We start from the raw sequence: 22,236 nt of genomic DNA on the forward strand, positions 1-22,236 counted from the left end.
TCGAAGCAGGAGTAGGGCCGACATTAGCAAGAGTCGTGCTAGGATAGGTCCCCGTGGCGTATACCGTTCTGATTGGTGCGTTAGCAAGAACTGCACTGGAATAGGTCCGTCAGACTGTGACATGTACTGACTTGATTACTACATTAGTGTGAGTCAAGCTGGGATAGTTCAGAATCTCAGAATAAGTTTGAAAGGGAGCGTACGATTGATTTGAAGAGAAAATCCGTGAAAATTGATTATTATTATGAGCAAGGCAGGGAGAAACCTCCATGGTTCAAGAAAATTAAGAATCTTTCTAAGAAAGATAAAGAAATAGTCACTAGAGGGGGAAAAGTACTTCCTCTACCAAAAACGCCTGCATCATACATGATGACGAAATATGGCTATCATACTTGTATTTGGTTAGAAAATTTGGCAAAGTATACTAAAGATGATGGAGTATTGGCATTTCCAGAAGTAGGTTCTTTTAACTCAGCGGTGTTAGGAAATGTAAGAGAGAAAGGGCCAGATGTAGGAGCCCAACTACCAGTCGGTAACGGCCGATTTCGGCCGTTACCGACCGGTATTTGAGTTTTGCAATGTAGGGGGCTTAAAATGACAGAATCGGTATATTTACCGATTCTGTAATTCTAGATGTAGCTAGCACTTCGAAGAGTGCCACAGGCGCTTAAGAGTCGGTATTTTACCACACAATCCTATTGTGTGGTAAAATACTGAATTCAGGTGTGCATGCACATCCGTGCATGCACACCTGTGCCATGTGACACAGACATGCCCTTAGGGCATGCATGTGTGCCACATGTCACAAAAGCCTATACTTGGGGTGCTAGAGGGTGTCAAAGTCACACCACCTGCACCCTTGCAGGATTCGGTATTTACCGATTCGGTAAATACCAAATCGGTATTGCCCATTGATTCCTATGGGCTTTAAGGCCCATAGGAATCAATGGGCAATACCGATTCGGTATTTACCGATTCGGTAAATACCGAATCTTACAGATTCGTTAATTGTTATTTAAAAATTACCTACATCTGCAACCTTCTAATTTACCGATTCATAAATACTGAATCTGTAAAATTCGGTATTTATGAATCGGTAAATTAGAATTACGTACATCTAGCCCAAAATGATTACACTTGAGTCGAGACCTAGACCAACACAATTTGAAGCTTTGATGGAATGGGAAGATGAGATGTATGAAAAGGAAAGAGAGGGATTTTGAGTCGCAAAAGAAAATCAGAAGAGTAGGATGAAAAGATGGAGATGTGCTGATATGTGGGATGGAATGTATCCTATGCGAACAGTTGATGAGACAGTAGGGAGAAAATGTACAGAGAAAAGAAGACATCAAATATCAGAAAAGGGTGGTTGATGAATTAGTGACACAGAAGACGAGGTGTTGGAGGATATTCTTAATAGAAGACCCCCTCCATATCAACCAACTTCTGCAGTGGTGACAACGAATGCGTCACCAACGGAGATTGGAAGAACAGAAACCCAAAAACGATATTCAGAAATAAAAAGTCCATCTGAAAAGCAGGAAATAATACAAATTGAAAAACCTAGTACTTCAGAATTAGAAAGATCGACAAAAGAATTAGCTGAAAAAATAAAAGAATTAACGAAAAATGTAGAAGCTGTAACTGTTCCAGTATCTACAGGTCCTGTGATACCTGTCTTTGAGAATCAGAAAATAGATGAGCATTCTTTAACGATTCCTTTATATTCCAGTATGCAAAAAAGTAAGAGAAACATTGTATGCTGACCTGAATGAAACAAAGGGCACAATTAGAACGACACCATCGTATTTAACTAGGAATCAAAGTCCAATATATAGAATTCATATGGGAACAGAATCAGCAACTGAAACTCCGGAAAGAAGGGTAGATAGAATAGACTTGACTGAAACTCTAGTAGGACCAACAGTAGAAGAATTAAATGATTGGGTTAAAACTTTACAAAAAAAATATTCAGAACCTAAACTTTTAGATTTTGTTAGATTAAAAATAGACATGGAAGAACTGATTATCGGAACCATTGGGACAGGAAGACTAAAAAAATATAAGGATGATGAGCTAATGTTCATGTGTAAAAGTATAAAACAGCAAATTAATTAAGGGTAGAATTTGCAAAAATAAAATTATTACAGAAACCTTACAGGGTGGATTTCACTAAAAAGGATATAGATAATTTGAACACAACAGGAAGACTGACACAGATAAAGGAATTAATTGTATTACTGAGAAAATTGGGAGATGTAGATTGATGGAGAAGCAGGTGGATAAAGAAAAAGGAAGAGGCCAACGATAAAACATCCTTAGCTTTTCCTGTTAAGGAAACGGAACCAGTAGTAGCAGAATATCCAATGAGAGAAATACCAGGAGGAGGTTCTGTACACGTACAGTGGACTAGACTAGATATATTATTATTTACAAATGATTTTCCAAGATTACGAGAAAAACCTGTAGAATGGTATAGACAATTAGATAGGTTTGTGAAAGTTTCAAAGTTGTTGTGGGAAACTTAGATGGATTGTTTGACATTGTTGTACCTGCAGATTTGTGAACAGAATGTAAAATTACAATTGATTGGCCAAATGAAGAATATCCAAGAGATGCAAAAACAGGCTCTCTAGGTCCATCTCTAATGAGGAAATATGACCAAGTCATAACATTTTTTAAAAATAAAATTCCTCCAAAGGAAACGGATTGGGTAAAAATTGATAGAACTACTCAAGAGCCTATATAATCTGTACATGCCTATCATGAAAGATTGCTTCTAGTTTTTAAACAATATAGTGGATATGAGAGTTTGAGTGAGAAGGATATGAGTCACTTTCTATATCGATTTGTATTTGGTTTGAGACCTGAAATAGGTGACATGATAAAACATCACATGATGTGTTGGCAATCCAGTTCAGTTGATGAGATATTGAGGTATGCAAACTATTGTAGTGATGATATAGAAGCTAGGCAACGTAAGCTTAAAGAAAAAGCTATGTGGGCACAAGTAAAAGTTGCAGAACAACAAGAAGCACAAGTGACTAAACAAACTAATGAAGAGGGTCAAGCTAAAATGAAAGATAATGATAGTAAAGGAAAGGGGCAAATGGATATAGATGAGGCTAAAAAGAAATGGCCATGTCAAAATTGCGGAAAGATAGGGCATTGGAAGAACGAATGTAAGTTAATTCCCGAGGTTTATCCTGAAAATAAATAATTTAATCCACAGGTGCAGAATGAGGTGAATCAACATTTACCGCCACAGCAACAGGTAGTTACCCAACAGCGTCAGGTGCCACTATCACCTCTCCCACAGAGTGTTAATCTTCAGAAATACAGTGCAGAGACAGGATTCTATGGAGGAGAGCAGGTAAAAAGATTGTTGCGTGCAGCTGCTGTTTCGAAGTATTGGTTCAGACCAGATAGAAATGAATCCGATGAGAGTTATTGACGGTGCCTAGGAGAGAAAGTGGAGTGCGTGCTTGGCGCAACTCCAGAGGTAGATCAGTCTGGTCCTTTTGTGAATGGAAAGGTGAATGGTGTAAATGTTACTTTCCAAGTGAACACAGGTGCTACCCGTTCTACAGTTATATCAGTAGAAATTCAAAACCTTCCTCTCTCGGGAGAATTCATCCAAGTTGTAAGTGTAACAAACAGACAAAGTAAAACCCCTCTCACACAACCCGTGGAAGTGGAAATTAGTTATTTTAAAGAAATGCATCGCTTTTTAGTATGTGATAGCAGTCCTGTAAATTTGCTTGGACGCAACATAATCTATAGAATGAATGGGCCATTTACTGTTCACCAGATGGCATTGGTTTCCAGACAGCAGATGACAATATTTTGTATAAAATGACAATGTTGTTCATAGATTCAGAGAAGAGTGAAACGTTCCCTGTGTTCGACAACGAGAAAATTCCCATTGAATTTAAAGCAACAGTGAAAATTGAGGTATGGGATTTTACAGGAAAAGAGATAAGTCTAATGAAAGGAGTAAACCCTGTAAAAATTACTGTAAAAGAAGATGCTATTTATCCAAATACCCCATAGTATGAATTGACACCAGAAATATTTGAAGGAGTAACTCCAGTAATTAACAAAATAATTGAGCAAGGAATCATGAAAGAAATAATGAGCAGTCTATGTAATTCACCAATAATGGGACTGAAAAAGCCAAATGGATCTTTGAGAGTAGTGCAGGCTTTAAGAAAGGTAAAAAAATTGTTGTTCCATGTTGCCCAATTGTGCCAAACCGGCTGTGATATTATATCAAATTCCGAATAATGCAGAATGGTACACAGTCATTGATTTGTGTAATGCATTCTTAACAGTTCCATTACATCCTGATAGCCAGCCAATATTTGCCTTTAGGTTTGGCGAGCGTATTTTGGCATGGTGCCGAATTCCTCCAGGGTATACTGAAAGTCCTTCCAGTTTTAATCAGATACTGAAGAAATCATTAGAAAGTTTAAATATGCCTGAAAAATCTGTTTGGGTTCAATATATTGATGACCTATTAGTGGCATCAAAGACCAAAGAGGCTTGCATTTCTGACACTATTGCATTGCTGAACCATTTGGCAGAAGGAGGACATAAGGTGTCTCCATCAAAATTACAGTTTTGTCAACAAGAAGTACAGTATTTAGGTCATAAGATTGGAAAAGGGATGAGAAAAGTGACCACTGAAAGGATCAAGATTATCAGAGGAATGAGCCCCCCAAAGACACAGAAGCAGGTGAGAATGTTTCTGGGAATGGTTGGCTATTGCCGACAGTGGATAAGTGGATTTTCATTAATTGAAAATCCTTTACAACAATTAACTAAAGGGGATGTGAAAGACCCTATAGTGCTGAATGAAAAAGAAATGGAAGCATTTGAACAATTGAAAAATTGTTTGTGTGAAGCACCAGCTTTAGGCATGCCTGATTATGAGAAAGAATTTGAATTGTATTGCAGTGAAAGAGATGGGTGTGCATTATCAGTTCTAATTCAAAGGCATGGAAGAATGAGAAGACCAATTGCATATTTCTCAGCTGTTTTGGATCCAGTAGCCAGAGCATTGCCTGATTGTCTGAAAGCTATAGCTGCTATGAGTGTGAGTGGGGAACAGGGTGAAGGCATTGTGATGGGATATCCAGTGAAAGTCTATGTGCCACATTCAGTTGAAATACTCCTCACTAGAACGAAGATGCAATTCATGACAAATAGCTGTTTGACCAGATATGAGAAAGTGATTCTGAGTGCAGACAATGTGATGGTTGCAAGATGTGCAAATGTGAATCATTCGACTTATTGCCTGATACATTGGATGCTGAAGTAAAAAATGACATTGATCATAAATGTTTGGATGTGCTTGAGTATTGTACAAAACCTAGACCTGACATTAGGGATGAACCATTGGAAGAATCAGACTATGTGTTGTTTGTTGATGCTTGAGAACCGATGAAGGAGCTTGGAGTGCTGCATATGCTGTATGCACAGTGGTAGCTATCACGGAAGCATCTTGTTTGGAAGGAATATGTTCTGCCCAAGTGGCTGAGCTGATTGCTTTGATTCGAGCATGCAAATTGGGACTGATAGTCAGTATGGATTCGGAGTTGTTCATGATTATGGAAAACTATAGTCCCAAAGAGGATACATGACTTCTGCGGGATATCCCATCAGAAATGATGAGTTTGTAAAAATGTTGCAAGAGGCGATACAGCTGCCAAACATGATTGCGGTTGTAAAATGTGCTCACAAAAATGGAGATGATTACGTCACTGAAGGTAATAGGTTTGAGGATGCTATAGCCCAATATTGTGCTAGGCACATGACATCTATAAATTGGGAAAGATAAAAGGAACATGTTTCAAGTCCTTTAATGCTTACTAACATAGTTGAGAATTGTCAGGAAGTGAGACAAATACAAGAAGGGGCAAGTGATGAGGAAAAAGATAAATGGATAAAAGCAGGTTGTAGACAAAGAGAGGAAAATAAAATTTGTGTTTACGGAGATGAAAGACCAGTCATGCCCGATAGCATGATCTCTAACATGATCTCTAACATGGCCTGGATGTACCATGGACAGGCACACATTGGCAGGAATGCAATGATTAGACTTTTCATACAGACTTGGTATAATCAAAGTTTCGCCTAATAGCAGCGAGCTTGTGTCAGAGATGTCTAATATGTCAGCAATTGAATCAAGGAAGAAAAACTGTTGTAAGTCTGGAAACCATAGTACGGGAGGGAGGTCATTTTACCAGAATGCAATTAGAGTTCATTGACATGCCACCATGCAATCAATTACAATATGTTCTTGTGATCAATTGCTTGTTTTCCAGACGGGTGAAGGCATACCCAACTAGGAGCAATGATGGAGTTCATGAAGCAAAACTCCTTTCAAGAGAAGTCATTCCAAGGTTTGGATTTCCAGTCTCCATTGAAACAGACAGAGGAAGTCAAAATGAGATCACACAGTTGATATGTGAAGCATTGGACATTCGACAGAAACTGCATTGTGCTTACAGACCAGAGGCTTCTTGGGTAGTCGAACAAGAAAATGGAACAATAAAAAAAAACAGACTGGGAAACATGTGTTTGACCACAGGACTCAAATAGCCTGATGTTTTGCCACTTGTTCTAATGACCTTAAGAAGCATACCAGACAGAAGAACAGGTTTGAGTCCTCATGAAATACTGATGGGCCGAGTAATGAGACAAGCATTTGTACCTGTCAACAAACTGCTGACTATAAATGATGAGATCATATTGGAATATTGCAAGGGACTGGCTGATGTAGTGACTTCTGTGTTTCACCAGGTTGGAACTGATGCAAGTATGCAGGAAAAACATCCAGCTCATGACCTAAGCCCTGGAGACGGGCTTCGAATAAAGGTGCACAGACAAAGAAACTGCCTAGTTCCGCATTGGGACAAACCACTTCAAGTGATCCTTGTCAGCACCACAGCAGTGAAGTGCGCCAGCCACACAATCAGAGTTCGAGAACCTGAAGATCGACATGTGAGTCAACATCTGAAAGAGACAAATACTAGTTCAGACTCTGACACAGAAAGTGAAACAGACAAAACTCCAGATCCGGAAGCTCGAGGCGACATCTGGTGATATCAGATGCAAGTTCAGCATCGGAAGCAGAGACTGAGATAGTTGAGATTCCAGATCTTGACGATTGACCTGTAAGTCGACATCTGGAAATGTCAAATACCAGTTTGGACATTGAGAAAGAACAAAGTAAAACTGGTGAAAGCAAGAACTCTTCAAATCAAACAGAAAATTCTTAGAGACTGAATATTAATCTTGAAACTGGTGAAAAGGAACTATCTCACGATGAGGGTGAGACTCCAAGTACCAGTCATCGAAAAATTAATTGTAAAAGAAGTTAATTGAAATTGGTGAGGGACTAGAGGCAAGATGGCGGCTGTGGCGTGGGCTGTGTGAGCAGCTCGGTCCCCCGCTCTGGGTTTCGTAAAGAGAAGCACTACCGATAGTTTCCTCACGCAGTTTCGAGAGGATTTGCTCCGGTGTAGCGATGTGATTCTAGAGTGTTAGAAAATTTGGAGGCACCCAATTTGTTTTATAAATCCGATGGAGGATATCCCCGGCTTTTTCGCGGCTCTTTGGGGAGGAGTTTCTTGTTTCTGGTGTACCGCGCTGCCCTGCTTTGGTCGCGTCTGCAGTGCTCGGATGGTGTCTGGATTGCTGCTTCTTCGATTGATTAGAGCCCCAGTTTGGCGGCTCCCTGCGTTCCTCTTAGGGTTCCATCAGAAAGTGGTGCGGGTTCACGGAGGTGCACAGGGCGTTGCACGCAAAAGAATGCCGCCGAAAGGAATTACACGCAGCGGTAAAATGAAAATGCAGACAGCTCCGGCGGAGGACATTGAAAGCGGTGAAGCAGGAGAGACGGGTGAGAAGGGGGAATGTGGAAATTATGTTGCTCAGAATCTCCCTATTGCAAACCAAAAGAAGGGTGAACGAGCTGTAAAATTAAATGCTGCTACACGTTTGGAAACACAGGGGGCACAAACTCTTCCAGCCCTGTTTGAAAGGCAGACATCGAAGAATGCTCTGTTACAGTCTGTGAATGGGGAGGAGACAGTTTTGGATGTAATTGACATTGTTAACAAAGTGACTGGCAGCACCTCCCCTCCTCGAGACATTGTATCATTGGACTCTACAGGTGTGAATACAAAGACACCAATTATTAGTTTAGAGCAAGCAAAAGAGCAAGGCAAAGAAGTCCAGAACATTATGAGCACAGAGAGGAGCATTCTGGGATATGTGGTTCCTGAGAGCGCTCTTTTGGATGGAATGACTGGGAGTCTGGATAATCTTGTGTCGGAGATAGACTCATTGGTTTTAAACAAGGGTGCCTCCTTACAGGACTTGACAGGGTCTCAAGAAATAGCTGATCATTTCTATTCTATGTCAGATCACTCTTCTGATGAAAGCACTAATTTAAGTAAAGATTGGGCTGATTATCATGAAGAGGGCAGCAGTACGGACGATGAATTAAGGCTAAATACGGTCTCACAGCCGTAACCACTGTTAAAAAAATGCAAAACTAGAGGAACCCGACAAATAAACTCTAAGAATCAACCTTCAGGAGCAGATGCAATTTCTCTAGAGATTACGATGGCGGGACCAGAATCGGAAAAAATTCCAAGGCTTGAAGCCGGGTTGAGACCGGTGGAAGAGACCCCGGTTCATGAGATAACTTTGTCTACGATTTATAATACTATGATGGAGCACATAGCAGAAATAAAGTCAGAGAACTCCCGTACTCAAGCAACATGTCGCAAGGTGCAGAACGCTGTTCGTCGTGTGATTAAAATTTGCTCTGATACAGCTCTTAGAGTAACCAAAGCAGAGTCTAGAATCTCAACATTAGAAGACGACTTGGCCGCTCAGAAAAAGGAAATGAACTCTAGCAGGGCTCATCGGGATGATGCTAGCTCTAAACTTTCCGAGTTGGAGAACCAAGCTCGAAGAAACAACCTGCGCATTTTAGGTATCCCAGAGAAAAAGGAAGAATCGGATGTCCGGAAATTTGTCTGCAAACTTTTTGCTGAGGCTTTCCCAGAACTGACTCTCTGGGACTGGACAATGGAAATACAAAGAGCGCACGGGTTTCCATTTACTGTGAGAAGAGCTAGGCAAGGAGAATAAGACCTTCCAAGAGCTATTCTTGTACGATTTAATGATTTTCTTGCTAGAGAAGCTGTTTTTGGATTAGCTAGGCCTGACAAAAAGAGACTGGCGAAAGATTGTAATTTTTTTGTTAGACCTGATTTTTGTCAAGCAACGGTAACTAAACGTTGGCATCTTCGTCAGCTTGTACCAGGGTTTCAAGAAAAAGGGGTAATAGTGTATCTTCAAAATCCGGCCAAGCTAAAGGTTATAGCTAAGGGTCAGACTAGGTTCTTCTTTTCTGAGATTGAGGCCAAAGAATTTTTGTTTTCCTTATAACTACCGGTGGTTTAAGTATATAATGACTTCAGTTCAGGACAGGGTACATTGGGAGGGGGGTGGGGGAGAGATGGGTGAAGGTGGAGAGGTGTGGGTAGAGGGGGGGGCGAAAAGTCAGCAGTAGCCATGATGTTTTTGCAGGATGGCTCTTTTTAAAAAAAAGCACCATGTAATGATTGGTTATACAAAAATGCTAAAGGATATGCTATCTATTCTACTTCTATTTGCCGGGTATTTTTACTTTTGAAATATGGATAGGAAATTAATGATCTGCACGCTCAATATCAGTGGGCTCAATGATGTAAGGAAAAGGGATGTATTAGCTAAAATTGTTCAATTATCATGTATCGATATATTATGTTTGCAGGAAACTCATATCACATGGGCTAAAAGGGGATGTCTAAAAAATCTAGGATTGGAACTGGTTGCTTGTTCTAAACAAACAGGGGTTAAGAGAGGGGTAGATATTCCTATGAAATGGGGCCTTGGTTTATGTATTAAGCATCTGGAAGATAAATGGGGTAGATGGCAATTAGTGAACTTAAGATTGGTCAGCACAGAATTACTCTGTGTACTGTATATGGTCCGAATCTGGACGACTCTGAGCTCATGAAATTCTTAAACATCGAATTGGCCCAATGGCCCCAACCACTGGTTATGTGTGGCGATTTGAATATTCATATGGAGGCTAATTCGGATATAAGAAAGAATACGTTGTATACTGGTAGAAAGCAACAAATATTTACTGCCTTACGAGAGTTAATTTTAGATCATGGGCTCTATGATGTTTGGAATTCAATACACGCAGATTAGCCAGGTTTCACCTTTTTTTCGGCCCCGCATAGTAAATTTGTTCGTCTAGATTATTTTTTTATTTCTTCGCAATTTATAGGAAAGGTTAATTTAGAGATTCTGCCCAAACTCATTTCTGACCATAACCCCTTAATACTTGATCTCATGCTGGGCCCACAGATAGGAGGGGTAAACCAGGCATGGTCCTTTGAAAGAAATAACTTATTGGATGAAGACTATTGTCAATTTATGGCTAAGGTGATACAGGAGTTTTTTAAATTCAATAAAGGAACTGCTTCAAATAAGATAGTGTGGGACACTTTTAAAGCTACAATTAGGGGAGAAACCCTTAGCTTCTTGAACGCACGACGCAAAAAAAGACTGCTTAAACATAGGGACGATTCTAAAATGGCTGAGCATATGTTAGCCGAGATGATTAGACATGGTCAGGATGCAACTCTGGCCCAAAGAGATCTTACTATCAAAAGAGCCACAGTGTATGCTAATATTGCTGATCAAATCGCGTTAAAATATATTCAACATAAAGAGGAATCATATGAATTTAGTGAAAAAAACGGCAGAATTCTAGCTAAAAGATTAAGGCAGAAAGCAGTCTTCAATGATATTCCCAAGATTTTTTATATAAATGGTGTGCTGCAAGAAACCAAAGAGGGCGTCTTAGAAGCCTTTCAAAGGTTTAATCAAGTCCTATATAGTGAACTGGCGGATGAGGCATTAGGCTATGGAAAGGGGGAATAGTTGAGAGATTTAGAGACTACTGAACTCACAGACATGCAAAAAACACTGCTGTCCGCACCTATAGCCTGGGAAGAACTAGAAGCTGCCTTATTAGACCTACCTCCCGGTAAGGCCATGGGTTCTGATAGTATCCCACTTGAGTTTTATCGCACTTTTAGAAAGGTACTTTAAAAAGAGCTAATAGAAGTGTGCCAACAATCTTTCTCGGGTAACCCCCCAGACTCATGGTCTGAAGCAATTATAGTAAATTTTAAGAAAAAAGGTAACAAGGATACTGATATGGGGTCATATAGACCGATTTCTCTGCTAAATGCTGATAGTAAGATCTATTCAAAGATAATAGCTAATAGGTTGAATAATCTCATGCCTAGCTTAGTATTCAAAAGACAGCATGGGTTTATTATGAAACGAGATATAACTGATCATGTCAAAATAATCATTTCCATACTGGACTGGTCACAAGCCACTAATTCCCCTGTTGCGGTAGCCCTGTTAGATGCGGAAAAAGCATTTGACAGGGTTTCCTGGAGCTTACTGTGGTCAGTCTTAGCCTGGAAGGGATTCCCCATGGGATTTACTAAAGCTATACAAGCTCTGTATATTCAGCCAAAAGCATCAATCCGCATATCGGGTAAACTTTCTGGAAACATAGCAATAACAAGTGGGACGAGACAAGGGTGTCCCTGTTCCCCTTTGCTATTTGCTTTATACATTGAGCCCTTTTTAAATAGTCTAGAAAACAACGTCGGAATTGATCCAGTTTGGATACATAATAAAGCGTATAAGGTGGTTGCATACGCAGATGATATTGCAATTGCAACGTCAAACATTAAAACGGCCTTACCCAAAATAGTGGAAGCAGCCGATAAATTTGGGGGGCACTCGGGGTATAAATTAAATGTCATTAAGACTCAGTTGCTCCATTCCGAAGCAGGGCGCCCAAATGATATGAATTTTGAATCGGAAGCTATATATTTGGGCATTAAAATTTCAGCGAAAATAGATGATATTGTTCGGCTGAATCTCGATCCAATTATTGCTTCTGTAAATAAGACGTTAGAGAGGTTGAACAATCTTCATTTATCTTTATATGGGCGCAGTAATGTTTAAAATTTTTTTTCTCCAAAGTTCTTGTATTTATTTCGTAAAATTCCTCTCCTCTTTCCTGGAACTTTTTTTGTTCGAATTGATAGATTATGCTCTAGGTTTCTTTGGAGTTACCATAGGTCTAGGAGAGCCATGAAATGGTGTATATTACCTAGGGCCAGAGGAGGGTGGGGGATACCTAATTTTCGTCTATACTATTGGACAGCTCTCTTGCAGCACATGGGTGTCTTCCTTTTCCAGGACATAGGAACGGAGGTGCCAGTTAGTTCCTCAATATACGAGATGGAATTGGGTGAGGAGGCCCGACAATGTTTAGTGTGTATAATTGAGCCTAGCTATTATAGAAAGACTAAATTTAAAATTATTCTGACTGTTTTTGAAATTTGGAGGAAAATAGGGAAAGAGAATTGGCCTGCATTCAAACTTAAATTATTATACTCCATTAAATAAATGTATTCTATTACCCGATGTGTTTAGAGATCAAGTGATGGTCATATGGCATCGAGCAGGTATATACCAATTGGGAGATTTGTTTCAAGGGAATCAGTTAGCCTCTTTTATGTTTTTGCAACAGAAATATGATTTAGCTTGAACAGAATTATTTTAATATCTTCAGTTACGTAGCTTCTTAGAGCAGAAAATAACTCAAGATCAAATCTCATTTACTAAGGTTAAGGTCCTAGAAGCAATTCGATTAAGATTGAGAATAGGTCCTATCTACCAATTAATGGTTGAAATCTCAGGGGATGATTTGTCGACCTGGAAGGACAAATGGCAAAGCAAATTGGGGTTGGACAAAATACACATGGAGAGAATAATTGAATTATCCGCAAAAGTCTTAATGAGTGGCTCGCTAAAGAGTCAACACTTTATGTCCATATTTGATTTATATTATACCCCCGCGAAATTAGCCAAGTGGAAATCCACAAGAGGGAATAAATGCAATCGGTGTGGGTTAATCACTGCGGATGCTGCTCATATGTTTTTCCAGTGTCCTAAATTGAGTCAATTTATTAAGGATGTTGAATATTTTTGGAATGTCAGTGTAGGTATCCGGCGCAACTGTCGGCGGAATTGGTTATTCTGGGTTTACAAGACAATTTAGTCAGATCTAGGACCGCAGCAGAGGAAGGGTTTATATTTATTTGCAGGTCTATCTTCCGATTATGTATAATAACCCAGTGGCTTGATCTAGATCCACCAGTTTTTAGCAACTGGCAAGCTAGATTAATGTCTACATATCATCTGGAGACTGCGGTATATAAATCAAAAGGAAAGAGAAGAAAACTTATGGGCCAGAAACTGTGGTCTCCTCTGTCAAAATGGATTTGAATTTATGAACTTATGATTTATTTGGTTTAAATGGTATAATGTTGTAATAAGAGATTGGGTAACCGGGACATAACCTGATTCTAACGTGATGGACTGTTTATTTTTGTTGTTTTTGGCTGTCTGCTGACATAAATACCAATAAAGAAATATAAAAATAAGTAAAAGAAATGAATTAACTAAAGAAAAGCAAGATTCAGTTGTGGAAAATGAAATCATAAAGTTTAAAATAAGAGGAAATGATATAAGGTCCGTAACGGAGTCTGATGAAAGTGAAGGAGAAACAGCTCAAAGAAAAAGTCCCAGAAAAAGAGCTTGGAAAATTAAACTTGGGATAATAGAGCCTGAAATTAAAAAGACAAGAAAAGGAGATCATTGGCCAAAAGAAATCAAAGGACTGAAGTTCAAATTGATAAATGTGAATAAAAATGAAGAGGAACAAGTGAATGAAATAACCAATCAAGAGGATCAAATAAAAAGAAATAAAGACATTTTGCAAAGGCCAAAAAGAGTGAGGAGACCAAACCTGAAATATAAATCACCTAAATGGACTTATGTTGCACTGCCTGATATAGAGGAAGTGGAAACCAGTCAAGAGAACCAAGGTGACTTTGGTGAGTGACAGGTGACTAGAAATAAACTGCATTTATACTGGAAACCAAAGGATGACAAACTAAAGAAGGTCGACAATATAGAGAGAAAAGAATTTAAAGAAATATTTTCAAAAAGTGAAAGAGACATTACAAAAGAGAAGGACTTTAAAGGACACATTTTTTGTGTGAAAATGATAATCGAAGATCTAAATGTGCTATTTTTTGTAAATGGTGTAGAATGTGGTATATTTTTAGAGGTTTATTAATGCTTATATGGCTCATTTTAGCAATAATTATTCCATTTAAAGAGAATTCTGAACATTCACATGAAGAACAAAACAACAACAAGAGTGAAAAGATACTTGATTTAAAGAGTGATGTGGAATTTGTAGATAACACTGAGCTTCATAGAGGTAGATCAATTAATGATTTCTCAAAGAATGTTTTTACTAGATTGTTATATGAATATGTTGAACCAATGGGCATTCAAGACTGCTCCATCTGCATGCAGTTACCTGCGTCTGTATCAGAGGGAGTAACATATCATCACCTTCCTTTGACTTATGGAATAACTTAAAGTGTATTAGCCAGTTTATTTTATAAAACAGGCAAATTCGAATATTTTTATTCAGATATAGTTGATATTTTTGCTAAACTTTCAATAACAGATGGATTGAACAAAGTGTAAGCTGGTAAAGTTTTTGGTGAAGATTTTCTGGAAACAAAAGAGATAACTTTAGTATATGCTTTTAGAAATAATTTAACATGCAGAATGCGCAAGGAGGAAAAAGTATTTTAGATATTGTTACCAATGTGGAATTTTGAAGATAAAAACCTTGAGAATAATAATATTAATGTAGCAATAGGCTTAGATTTGCTGAAACAAGGGAAATTGTGTATTTGTAGAGATAACACTATGTATGACAATTATTGTGTGGGTGCATGTAAAGACACATACATAATCAAAAGGGGGATGGGTATTTAAAGGTGAAAATGATTCTGTTTTTCCAGGGATTTATTTTATATGTGGGAACAAAGCTTATTATAGGTTGCCAGATCACTGGTATGGGACATGTTATATGGGTCTGGTCTTTACAAAAATATTTCATGTAGATAGAGAAAATAAAGGAATTCATGATATAGGTAAACTTTTAACACGTAGGAGAAGGTAAGGTTTTCTAGAGATAAATGGTGACATTTTTGGAGCATTGATACCAGCAGTGGGTATATCGTTTAATGCAAATAAAATTCGAAAATTACCAACGATAGTAGATCGTTTATCAACAAGTACTGCCAGAGGATTTTTAATGGTAAATACCGAAATGGTTGCCAAGAGAGCTATGGTGAAGCAAAATTGACTTGCTCTTGATATTCTGTTAGGAAAAGAAGGAGGAGTTTGTGGAGTATTGAAAGTGCAACACTGTTGTACATACATTCCTGACAAAAGTCAGAACATTCAAAGATAATATTAATAATATTACTGGTCTCCATAAAGAAATTACTCCACTGGAGGTTGATGGTGTTAAAGAAACGTGGTAAGAATTTTTCTGCTGTAAAAAAGTGGTTTGCAGAAATAGGTAGTTCATTAGTAGGAAAAGTATTAATCTCAGTAACAATAGTCATATTATTAGCATTGAAACTAAGATAAGTGTGCATGTGCATTAGAAAAAGAACAACTGAAAAACAGATAAAGGAGAAAATTGAGAAAAATAAGCAAAGAGAACGTGAAATGGGAGAAATAGAGTTGGAAGAATATAAAGAGAAAGTGTATAACAACTCAAAAAGACAAAGTATGAAATATACTAAAGTTTAAGCCATACCAAAAGAAAATAACCTGAAACATGTTTTTAGAAATTTAGTTGGGATGATTTGTGGTGATAAAATCACCAAAGGGGGGAGTTGATGGAGCAGGTGAGAGACAAAAATGTACATATGTACACTATAAGCAATGTATAATAATTCTGGTGATGGAACAGCTGGAGAGTCAGAACAGCAGCGTTGATGGAATACACTGCATCCTTTTCATTAAATTGCTGCAGATAGAAGGGAAACATGAGGGAGAGGGCACACTGGTTGCCCTCGACAGAAATACTGAGGATAGAAACACTGAGGTTAGTGTTCAGGGACCCAAGAGCAGAGTACGTGGCTGGTGGTAGTTGTGACCTGCACTGCTGTGAATAGTAACACAGCATTGGTGTGCTTGTGTTTTCATTTCCATGGGGTAATATCTGATTTGAAAGTATTCAGGGTGCTATCTTAGCAGCAGGCAAAAGTAGTACTAAATGTGGCATACCCCTGTAGTGTGCCACTGACTGAGCACAACAGTGGATAGCCTGTGCTGTTTCCTTAAAACATGGGGAAATTGGCTTACATTCAATTGGCATATTTACATAATCAGCATATTTAATTTACTTAAACATCTCTATTAAAGTGATACTACAGGTACGGAGGGCCAGTAAATTAAATGCTACTACGGGTGTGCAGGTATAAAAAGGTACACAGACAACTGCCTATGGAACCAATCAGAGACAGTTGTAAAGGTATTACACTTCAAAATCAAGGGGAATGACAAAATGGTATTATTCTTCAAAATGTTTTACTTGATCAATTCATATTTTTAATAGTCAAACAGTGAGTCAAAATACGTACATTCATATAAAAAAAATCAATTAAATGTAACAAAAAATTGTAGCAAAGATTAAAGAAAAATGTTTAGAAAAAAAGTCTGGAAAATAAAATAATATGTAGGTGAAATTGGTATTCGCAAACAACCGATAATGAACCTTTATTTGGGCTAAAACGCAATAGACCATCTATAGGAAACAACTAGCAATTCAAGGTAGATAAATTAGCATATTTCACAAGTTAGTTGGATACAATAACAATTCTTTGGACTAGTGCGCATTTATTTTATCTTTTCTTTATGATGAACAGTGTAAGTCCTAGGTAGTGAAAGTTGATGCGTCTCGGTCTCTCAATCTGGCCTCCTCAGCACAAAGCGGGACCGAAATTCATCCATGCTGTGATATTCGAAAATACATCATAGAGCATTCCGGATGGAAGCTCCCAATAACAAATCGGGTTCCAGGAATAAACGTGCAATACAATTGCATCCCAGTGGTATGCGGGTTATGTTTCCTATACACGTGAAGTTCACTCTGTGTGGTGATTTAATATGGAGATGATATACCTCCTTGAGGTGATGTTGGGTAGCATCTGTGATCCACAGCTGTTCCACATTGCTCTGTTCAGCCACTCCACCTCAGTCTACTGCCCTCCATTGAAATCTAACCCATTCTGCTCCAGTACACTCCAATCCAACCCTCTCCACTCCAATCTACCCCACTCTTCTCCAATCCAACCAGTCTATTTTCCACACACCATTCCAATTTTTCACACTCCACTCCAAACTCCACTGAAATCTATCCAACTACGTGTCAGGAGAGAGCAATAGAGCATAACGGAAACGAGTCAGGCTGGAAGATTACGAAGATCATCATTTTATATGATACATTTACCCATTTGTTTCTTTCTGTCGCAAATTTCATAAGTGGACTCTTAATACAGATTTTAGCAGAAGCAAGATTTTCTGCCCAAATCTGTGTAATGAGCCCCCACACTGTCACGGCAAATGGCTTTGCTTTGTGCATTAATTCTTCGGTGACTCCTGGCACAAATCCACTAGTTCAAACCTAATGAAATGTGTCCTGGCAAAAAAGCCTGGGGTTCGTTTTGCCCATTGCCATAGCTGGACATCCTATAGACTGACCATTGGCACTGGTAAGCAAAATTTGGCCCTAGTGGGTGTGCAGCACTGACTGTGCCACACACTTAAGTAGAGTGTGTGCAGTTTGTAACTGTCAATGCGGTCTGGCAAAATACACATTTTCTCTGGCCTAAACCTTACTTTTTAATACATGTAAGTCATTGCTTGGGTAAGCCCTAAACAATCCTTGGGGCAGGGTGCATTGTATTAAAAAAGTTGTACAGTACCTTTAAATTGAACATGTTCTAGTTGTGAACAACCCCTAAATTTGTTTTTCACGACTGCAAGGATTATCTCATATATATAGGCTAACAATGGGTTACCTTCTTACATTTAACAAGTAATAACTTTACTGTGGGAGCAGGTAGGAATATCATGTTTGGTGTCTGAGTAATTGTAATGTAAAACTCTCTTTAATGGGATAGTCACAATTCTCAAAATGCCACTTCAAGAAAGTTGACATTTTCCTATCCTACATAAGAACAACTAGAGAGTAAGGAAAAAAGTTTACTTGTCCTTTTCCCTGGGTAGTATATAAATAAACAAAGTGGACAAGTCCTTTAGTAGGTTTTTGGTCATAGTTCTTGACCTGAACCTTTGAAAAAGGAGGGCAAACAACTGATAGTTGTTTTTAGGAAACCCTTCACCCACCTACCTAGTAGGTGGCATGCTTCATCATCCGGGCCCAGCTGGATCACAGAGTGCAATCCAGCTGTGCCTTAACCCCTGAAATACAGCGAAGCTGGTTGTTTGTGTGAGAAAAGTGAAGTGCTTTGTGAAGTGCAGTTATGTGATAAAATGCCTCTTAGAATACCCCTTATGAAAGTTGTAATGGAAGGGTCCTGGGACATAGGTAAAAACATCGTCGGGATCAGCGTGTGGTTTAAAAATGTACCTCTTTATCCCTTAAAGTTTTGGGTCTACTAGTTTTAGCCTTCAGATGTGTTCAGGAGGCTTTCATTAGGACCATTAAAGTGTGTGGCCAAAATGAAGGGCCACTGTGGTGTAAATATCAGCACACACCCTAAAGTGTGCTGTGAGTGTGGTGGGATCTTCTTACTTACAGATCCTCAGTAGGGAGTACCGTAAAGGAAAGAAGTAATAGGTGCAGGTAAAATTCAACAAGTTTGTTTTCTCATGCATGTCTTACTTATTAGCGCTCCTATATAAGAGGATTGTTGAGATGATGGCATAATGCACGTAACTGGGTGAAGGCATGCATGTTGGCTATCTGAAAAATAACCATGCATGAAGACAATGTGCCCCGCTAGGGCCTACTTATTTGCAAGTCCAAAGATTAATGGCACTCGAAGACTATTGTGCTTTGGAGCAATGGTGAACTAAGTCTAGTCTACAAATGTTTCATGTTATGGCACATTTGTTGAAGTTTATAAAAATTAAGTATCTAGTGGTTGCGCATGATTTTATCAAGAGAATACCTTTAACACAGACTGACAGGACATTGTGACTGACAACATGTATGACTGACAACATAAATGTGGCCTCACTTTGACTCTGTATGAAAATTGCCTCATGGATCCGATCGATCAATTCTACACCCCATTCTGACACTAAAGAAGGAGTAAAAAGGAGTAAAAATGGCCAGGACAGTGGTTGCAGTAAAGTGCTGAATTGCATTGCGGCTCCTGTGCTTAGCCCGCGGGCCCTTGTACTCACGTTTGTCTGGAGATATTAATCGTTATGACCTACGTTGACGATCCGGTCCCGCCGTTCGCGGTGTGTGGATGGTCTACCTGCTAGAAGTAGGATAAAGGCGGAAGTGGTCGTCTCATAACGTGGACGGACCTGCGCATCTCGCCTGTTCGTGCAACTGGTGCGCTGATCTTGCGATGCTTATGGCTTGGTGTGAGGATGCGCATGCGTGTTAATGCGCCTGTAAGTGAAGCATACGTTCTGAAAATAGTGCACTGGCTTAACGCTCTCTTACCGTGAGAAGGCGTATGCATAAGCTTGCCAGGTGTATACTGTAATCTTGCTGCCCGTGCTGAGCGCCAATGCAAAGCTCCATTGAGCATGACTCTAGGAGCTACAGTGACTGCCAGCGCCAACTGAAAATACGAGATCTGCACTTCACACTACTATATCTACAGCCCTCTGTGACCACAAATGCAAATCTCCAGCATCGTCAGCCCCCAACAGGATCTTCAAGCTACAACAATGACCGTCCATGACACTCAGCCTTCTCTTCTTGTTACAGCGACACCCACCCGACAGGCTCTCCTTTCTTCTTGCAGTCTCCCCACTGGGAACTGATCTTGTCTCGCTGAACTCTGAGAAGGTAACTTTTTCAGCTGGACTAATTTGGTCCCTGTATCTGGCCCACACTCCAATGTGGTTGACCTGAACTTTTGCTAGGTGTCTCAAGACTGGACAACCGCAAGTGCTACTTTGTGCTTTTAGGCTCTATGTTTACCGTCAATCTTTGAAATTGCAAATCTTCAGCTATACTGATTGGATTTTTTGTCACTTTGGTGCCGATATCATTTTTAAATTTGACCATATTTTTCTTGGTGTGGGTTTTTTTTTGTGATGTTTTCACTTTATTACTGTTTCTGTGCAGCATAAATACTTTACACGTTGCCTCTTTGTTAAGGTGAACTGCTTTTGTGCCAAGCTCCCAGTTGGTTCTGCACAGGTTAATTTTGTGACTCTTTGTAGTTCATCTAGACAAGGATTAATGTTTTTTCTTCAGAACGGGTCCCCCACCACCTCCATCTACAACATAATTTCTTACATCAGACAAGTTTGCATTTTCAGGGCACAGACCTTGTATTGAAGACCCATTCTGAAGATAGGGGTCCTGACTTTGCATAATGATGCTTTGAGCTTGATGCTGCAGTCCCACACCCTGAGATCACCAGGAGGTTTTAGATTCCTCATATGGGGCTATTAGCTTCAGTGAAAAACATTTTTTCACAGTTGTGAGGTGTAGGGAATTGGCTTCCTGCTTCTCAGGGTTACTGTTTGGGACATATATGGGCTAACAAGCCAATGGGTGGGTGTAATAGACACTAGCCTTTCAGATAAATACCTCAACTGTTTGACATGGGTAGATGGCTTAGGACTTGAAACCTGGTCAGTCCTCTAGTCACTACAGTAACTGATGTTAAGCCTAGCTTGAAGACCCTTTTTTCAGAAATCATTGCTCAGTTCTCTGACTGAGAAAATGCTGTGATGATTTTGGTTCCTCCTGACTGAGGTACAGGTTGTGGTTTTCTTCCATCTTAGACTGAGCCCACATTATGTGTCTCTTTCCTACTGACCACATGTGTGGTCCTTGTTGTGGCAGGATAAAGGGAGTCTTAAGCACCTTGCCTGACCTTAATGTAAAATAGGAACCTTTTTCTTTACCTTATAAATCCCATAGATAGTAGAAAGGTATATAAAAAAGAGGTGTAAACAAATGTTATGTCCAGTAGTAAAGGACAAACAAAACAAAACAAACCTACATAGTATAGAAGTAAAGTAGGAACAGATTAGAATTAATGTAAATGTGAACAAATGCCAGTGTTAATAAACACGTTAGGAGGAAGTTGACAACTTTGCATTTACTTTGTCAGCTATATTGTTTCTAAACAGGACTAAGCAATTATAAACTAATTAATACTTGGCAAATTGCCTTTTTTTCACTTCAATATAATTCCTCTTAACATTTCCATCTCTATAGCAGAAGATCTAATAATTCCTAAAATCATTGTTTACCCTTTGGAGGGCTAGTGGTGATGGAGCAGACATTTCATTTCATTTGTAGGGGTGCATTATAATCATGTGTATAAGGTATCCATATATAATCTTGCAAATTGTGTGAACACGAGGTGTTGGAATTTTGAAACGCATTAACACAATGGTGTCACCTGTTTTAGTTATGGACAAGTGTCAAGGAGAATTAAAGTAGGAAATACATTTAATAGCAGAAAATGTTAATATGTAACACATTGTAGATGTATTTGATAAATAAGACTTCCTAATCAGTAGTTGAATGCATTAGTTGAAATGCTACAATGATTACACAAATTATATTGCTGAAAGTGACACGTTCTTCTGTTAGCTGAAATCATAGGTATGAAATGCAAGTCCCTGAAAGCTCTTGCTTCAGAATTGATGGTTTAATTTTATGTGCACTGCAGAATGTGTTCTTTCTCATGTTTCCATTGCAGGTGGAGAAGCACTCTTTAGGAAAAGTAATGTCTTTGTTTTAGTAGCTAGTCAAGGAGAAAATGAGTTACAATTACATGGGTTGTAGGTGATTGTTGGAAATGGCCATTTTTGCAGGGTTATCGCAAACTTTTCGCCTTTTCCTCCTATTTTTCCCTGACCTGTTTGTGTTGGTTTTAGGACTCTGGGCACTTTACCGCTGCTATTCAGTGCTAAAGTGCATATGCTCTCTGTATAAACTGC

At 39.0% G+C, this 22,236-nt stretch overlaps 1 long non-coding RNA gene across 1 annotated transcript in view; it reads left to right on the forward strand.

Moving 5' to 3' along the window:
* Positions 1-22,236, forward strand: part of LOC144824999 (uncharacterized) — an 873,331-nt gene that overhangs the window by 337,711 nt on the left and 513,384 nt on the right. The gene's annotated exons all lie outside the window — the stretch shown is intronic.

Source organism: Lissotriton helveticus, chromosome 3_1 (genome assembly GCF_964261635.1).
Source record: "Lissotriton helveticus chromosome 3_1, aLisHel1.1, whole genome shotgun sequence".
Taxonomy (NCBI): Eukaryota; Metazoa; Chordata; class Amphibia; order Caudata; family Salamandridae; genus Lissotriton; species Lissotriton helveticus.